General features: G+C 65.1%; 1 long non-coding RNA gene across 1 annotated transcript; it reads left to right on the top strand.

Annotated features, from left to right (window-relative positions):
• Positions 1-787: 787 nt before the first annotated feature.
• On the top strand, positions 788-1,651 carry LOC137163493 (uncharacterized). The gene is made up of 3 exons (XR_010922723.1): positions 788-990; positions 1,073-1,177; positions 1,536-1,651. It is a non-coding gene; the product is annotated as an uncharacterized lncRNA (long non-coding RNA).
• The last annotated feature ends 4,493 nt before the right edge of the window (positions 1,652-6,144 follow it).

The following is a 6,144-nucleotide window of genomic DNA, read 5'->3' as shown; positions in this document are numbered from 1 at the left end:
TGAGGTGTTAGAATATTATCGCACACCCTGCATAGAAAATTGGTTCATTAGCATGAACATGGAATGACGTTTGTATGAAAAAGGCAATGTATGTAGTAGGCGGTCGTGAAAGGTGTAAACCTTTTAGTACCCAGCCAATGGGGAACGAAGGGAGGGATTCTTTCGGCCGGGATAGGAAATATATACTGCTGAATAAGAAAGGAGGGGCGCGCTCCTTTCGGAATAGATTTTTGTTCTGGAGTTGTGCCCAGCTTTGCAAACCTGTTAAAGAAATAAAAGTAGTTTGTTTTTACTCTTTACCCGCTTATATCCGATGTTCTTTATTAAACCTTTTTAGTCAAAGGTATTTTTTACATAGGTCTGGGGCCAGGACTCCTGGGTTCTATCCCGGCTCTCGGTGTCAGTTCCCCTCGCTGGGGGTGCCCGGCTGGCAGGACGGCTCTGGAATGGGGAAGCCCTGGGGCACTGCAGGCTCTGGGCGTCGGCCCAGCAGTAACCGCTCTGCACTAATCCTTCCTGCTCGGTTCCCGGCAGAGCCGTCAGGGTGACAGGACGATGGGTGCCCCCCGCTGGGCCCAACCGCAGCCAATGGGCACCGGGCTGGCACCGGGATGGCAGCCGCTGGGGTATAAAGGCTGCGGCAGCCCCCAGACAGCGCTGCCCAAATGGAGCAACTCCCGCGTCTCTTCCTGCTGCTGCTGTCTGTAGGCATGGCCGCCAGCTGGCCCCACGTGCCAGGTGAGAAGGGATGGGGGGCCCTGTATAGCCAACCTCCAGGCCGCGCCCCACCCCAGAGCCAGCTGCATCTCAGCACCGGCGAGGGATCCTTGTGTGAGCAGCCCCTGTGCCCAGCCCAGAGGGGCCGCGTCTCAGCGCTGGTAGCGTTTAGCTTCCTTTCTCCTGTGGGTGCAGGTGGGGGACCCGGCGCGGAGGGGGAGCCGAGCCCAGCCCGCGGGCAGGGGACCGGAGCAGGCATCTGCGAGTGCCCAGGTCAGTGTCCCGGCCAGCCGGGGTGAAGGGGCGGGAGGTGCCGTACACCCCCCGCACCCGGTGACGTCTCCTGTCATTTCAGGCCGGTCGGGGTCACGGCGCCAGCTCGGAGGAGACCTCGGGGCCGGGGCCAGACACAATGGGCTGTGCCCCTGCAACGGTGTCGCCCCCCACGGGCAGAGCAGGGGTGAAAGCAGCTCCCAGCATCTGGGGGGCAGGGCCGGGGGCGGGGCCAGAGATTCGGGGCTAGGGGTGACAGGGGCAGAGAACCGGCTTCAGGGAACGGGGGGAGGGGACAGAGGCTGGGGTCTGGTCACAGGGTGCAAGGATGGGGTTGGGACAGGGGCTGGTCAGGGACTGGGGCTGGGGCTGAGGGAGAGACGGGGCCTGGTAGCGGGGTGCAGAGAAGAGGGTGGGGACGGGTGCAGGGATCAGGGGCTGGCACAGAGGGGGAGGGGGCAGGGATGGGGTCTGGCACTGAGGGGGTCTGGGCTCTAGCGGGGGGTACGAGACACTCCTGCTAACACCCCCCGTCTCTCCCGCAGGGCGTCACCCCCAGGGCAGGGGCCGAGGGCACCAGCAGCACAGGCGCAGACAGCAGCGGTGCCGTGAGTTCCCGACCCGGTGCCGGCAGCAGGGCCTGCCGAAGGGGCTGCTGCTGCCCCTCTAGCTGCCCTGCCCAGGGCCCGTGGGCTGCTGAGCGGAGCCAGCGGGGGCGTCTCGCCGTCGCCCCCTCAATAAAACGCCGGTCGAGGGGATGTTCCCATCTTGTGTCCGTGTGCGGCTCCTTCAACATCACCTCTGACCACACTGGCAGGGGCAAAACCGCCCACTGACGCCTCCCTCTGGGGGCTGCCCTAAACCCCCACCCCTGCTTCCAACAGCACGTGGGGGGCGGGGGAACAGCTGTCACTCACCCCTGGGAGCGTTAACCCTGAAGCCTAGTGATGCCAGCAGATGGGCCTTCCCCACCCACAGGTACCCAGACCTGGCCAGTGGTGGCTGGGGGAAGGGCTGCCCCCATGCGGGTGGGGGAGGAGGGCTGGGAGCACAGCTCCGAGACACCCCAGCTGGTCGCTGCTGTAACTGCTAATTAGCTGCTCACAAAGTCTCTCCGCGCTGGGATCTTGAGAACTAATAAACCCTCTGACCCCCCCGCGGGCTGGGAATCGCCTCTGCCTGCAAGGCGGGTGCCTGGCCCCACTGGGGGCATGGACGAGCTTCCCAGGGGCCCATCCAGCGGGACCCACAGGGGGGTTCAGGCAGAGCAGGGCCCCCGAGGTGGCAGACTGACGCACTAGAGTCCTGGCGGCTGTGCCCCGAGTTGCTCCAGACCCTGTGCCCGGGGCCCGTCACATGTGGCAGCAGAGGGGGGCTGGAGGCACCCGTGGGCGAGCGCATCGGGCAGGCAGTGCTGCGGGAGCAGTGGGGGGCGTTAGCGGGAATGGCGGGAGATGCGGTGCCAGCGTCTCCGTAGGAAGCACATTGTGCAGCTGAGCAGAGGTTTGCGCATGGGGAGCTCACCGGGCGCAGCTGATTGCCCAGCTGGAGGAGAGCGACCGGGCTCGGGCCGGACCCCACCCAGACGGGGCTTCCAGGGGCTGGGAGCAGCGAGCGGCCGGCAGGGTCCTCAGGACGCACGTCCCCAGCCAGGAGGGGAGCTCAGCCAAGCTGTCCCGGGCGTGCGAGGGCTGCAGATGGACCCAGCAATGACAGAGCGAGAGCCGCAGAGACGCAAAGGCAGCGTGGGAGGAAGGAGAAGGAGAAGCAGAGGCGGCAGGACCTGGAGCTGGCTGAGAGCAGAGGCGGGGCCGTGGGCAGCGGGAGAGACCCCGGGGGCAGCTCCGCAGGGCACAGAGACGCTAACTTGCTGCCCCGTTGGAGGGGGAGGGACACAGGTGCTACCTCACGGCCTGCCAGAAGGTTGTAACCTGCCCCAGGGGCCCTGCAGATCGGCTGCGGCACCTGACCCCCTCCTGGGGCAAGAGCCATCGGGCTGTTCAGACAGACAGACGGACGGACGGGTGGGCCGCGGCTAGGAGCGGGTCGAGGAGGCTCTGCTGCTCCGGTCTGAGCTGACCCCCGAGGCCTCCCGGGAGAGATTCCGGGCCGGGCGAAAGCCCCCGGGGGTGACCTGCCTGGGCCCCGCCCCTGCTAGGAGATCCCAGCCGCCAATGGGGCACTGGAGCCGGGCTGTTCGCGGGGAGGGCGGAATCGAACCGGTGGGGCTGGAGCAGCTGTTCGACACCTGCCCCGGCCTGGAGCTGTGGCTGGGGACAAGAAGCTCAGGCTGTGCGGAGCAGGGCAGCTGGCAGGGGAGTTCGTGGGCAGCCGGGCGGGACGTGGCCTGGGCCAAAGGGGAACGGCCCAAACTGGGGATGACAAAGGGGAGCCTCCAAGGTGGCCCCCAGACGGGAGATGGGCCCTAGGAAACCTTCCCCCAGATGGACAGCGAGTGCTGGGACAGACGGACTGGCCCCCAGAGACCAACGAGACGGATGGTGCCATTGCTGGTGCAGGGGAACAAGTGGGCGCGATGCCCAAAGCTCTGGGAGAAGAGAGGGGTTCATTGGGGGGGGCTTCCCTGGAGGAGGAGCCGGCTGCCCAGGGGGGCGGTGGCAGCATCACAGGGACCCAGGGGGGAGGAGGCGCCAGACCCGATGAAGGGGGGACAGGCCGCACCCTCATCCCCAGCAGCCGAATTCCAGGCTGATCGGCAGAGGGGCCCCTCCTGAGAGAAGCTGCGGGAACTTGCTGTCACGGGGCTGGAAACCCCTGGGCACACTGCAGGGAAAGATCCCTGGGGAGAAGGGCTCCTGTCCGGGAATGGGCTCCCCCGGGAGGTAGAACCGTGTGGGATCAGGATACAGCTGGGACCCCCAGAAGTGCCACCGCAGGCTATTGTACCTGGCCCCCGATGTCCCTCTCTGGGGGCACCAGGGGACCCAGCGCCCCAGGCAGAGGCTGCAGATCTGTTACTGGCCGGGATCTCTGATGCGGGCCGGCTGCACGGCCGCTCCTGTGACCTGCTGGGGGGGGGGGCAGGCCCAGGACAAGGGTAAAGCAGCCCTGGGGACCCAGCACAGAGGAACTTTTCCAGAAGCTGGCGATGGACATGGTGGGGCCTGTCAGCAAAGGCCCCGGTGGGGAAGAAATACATCCCGGTGGGGGTAGATTTTGCTACTCGCTACCCCGGGCCGTGGCTCTGTCCCCTACAGAGGCCGACACCGGGGCAGGTCCCTGCTGAGCATTTCCCAGGAGCTCCTCACAGACCAGGCTCCAATTCCATGCCAGCCCTGCTCAGTGCCGGGGGGAGACGTGTGGGTCCGGCCCACCTGAGCTTCGGCCTGTCATCCTCATCCTGTGGGTGGGTGAGGAGGTTTAACGGACCCTGAAGTTGATGCTGAAGGACTTTTATGGCCAGCGCCCCAGGACTGGGACAAGTACCTGCCCCCCTGCTGGTCACATACCGGGAGGTGCCCCAGGAATGCACGGGGCTCTGCCCCTTCCAGTCGCTGTGCGGGAGGAGTGTAGCCTGATTTTGGGTGTTTAGTGATTTGAATGGGGTTATCGGCTTGCCAATTGCTCTGATCAGAAGATAATGAAGTTCTTGTCCCGGAACCAGGGCCCAGGAGAGTTTTATAGGGACCCCGGGTGCAGGACAGGACGGTTCATGGTGCTGGCCAAATTTGGATAATTTTATCAGCTTTTATTAAGCTAACGTAAAATGATAGAGAAATGCCTGGTTAAAAGGAAATGAATAATCAGCTGGGTAATGGATCAATTCCAGTCTAAGTGCAGTGACTCATGGGATATATATAGAGCTATAGGGTGCTTTGGGTGAATGCACTCACACCCTCCCTGCTGTGCGGGTGAGAGAGATGTCAAGTTCCTCCACTCCTGAGTCGAGGGTGCAGAGCCGGGCACTGCTCGTGGGCTACGTGCTGTAAGGCTGGACTAACACAGCACCTAATGCTGAGTGTAAACGGAAGATTCAGGGTCCGGGTCCCAGCTGGGCGGTGGGGGCACGGACCCAGTACTGGCAGACAGGAGGTGCTGGGCTGGTCTCTCCCCGCCCGGCTCCGTGGGGCTGTGTGTGGCAGAGCTCGCCAGGGCAGCTATTTGCACCCGGAGCCAGGCCTAGCAACGTCTGCACGAGCACCGGGGCAGAAACCGAGGGGGAAAAGCCCCAGTGTGGGGTGTCGTGTTTGTGAGTGTGGGCACAGGAGGGGGATATATCTCAGGGCACCTGGCATCCCTCTCCGAGGAGAGCAGCTGCCAGCGTGTTTGTCTGCTGAAGGGAGCGTCAGAGCCAGGCCGGCCGTGGGTCGGGCAGACAGGCTGTGGGGCGCTGAGCCTGCAGGAGCTGCCAGGGCCTTGTTTGGGGCGGCCGGGCTCTGGGAGGCGCGTGCCCATTTTATTCTCCATGTAACCCATCGTCCCATGAACTGCAGCGGCTCCTTCTCCCCGCACTGGTCTCTGTGCAATGAACGCAGCCTGTTTGCTCTGATCGAATGGCCGGGGAGGGGGGAAGGGGAGGAGTGAGCAATGCTTGTCAGGGGGGGCACTGTTAAGCTGGGGGTCCCGGACCTTGGGGGGCAGCGGAACTGAGGATTCAGCCTGGAGTTGAGGGGCAGGTTGTGCCACCCGTGGGGGGCGCCAGGTGCTGACCCGTGGCAGGGGCAGACAAGGCTCCCTCACGCCAAGCAGCTGGTCTGCGCCCCCTCAGCCCAGGTGAGTTTGAACCTGGCCCGGGCAGGGTCACCCCCACCCCAGGGGTCAGGCCGCCCTGCAGGCTGCGCCGTGGCTGCACAGCAGGGGCTCCGGGGGTGCTCTGGGGGGCGGTGCGAAGCGGCCGGACCACGGGAGACCCCAGCGTGATGCCAGGGCCAGCAGGGCCCATGGGACCCGGGTGCAAGTGTCTGCCTTGGGACCGTGTCAAGCTGGGCACTCGCTGCCGCCCCCTCCTGGTGAGCTGGGGACGGCCCAGCTGAGCCCAGCCTGATTCACATCCCTGTCCTGGGGCTGCAGCAGGACCCGTCTCCATCCGGGGGGCGTGGAGTGTGTGCCGTGAGCCTGGACCCACAGGTAGGGCAGCCCCACAGGGCCCCTCCTGTCAGAGACCGTCTCCCCCCGCCCCCCACCGCACCCGCC

The sequence above is a fragment of the Emydura macquarii genome, unplaced genomic scaffold (genome assembly GCF_026122565.2).
Source record: "Emydura macquarii macquarii isolate MOO-44397 ecotype Brisbane River unplaced genomic scaffold, CSIRO-AGI_Emac_v2 contig_2594, whole genome shotgun sequence".
Classification (NCBI taxonomy): Eukaryota; Metazoa; Chordata; order Testudines; family Chelidae; genus Emydura; species Emydura macquarii.
Note: the sequence above shows the minus strand (reverse complement) of the source record. Positions and strands in the feature narration are given on the sequence as shown.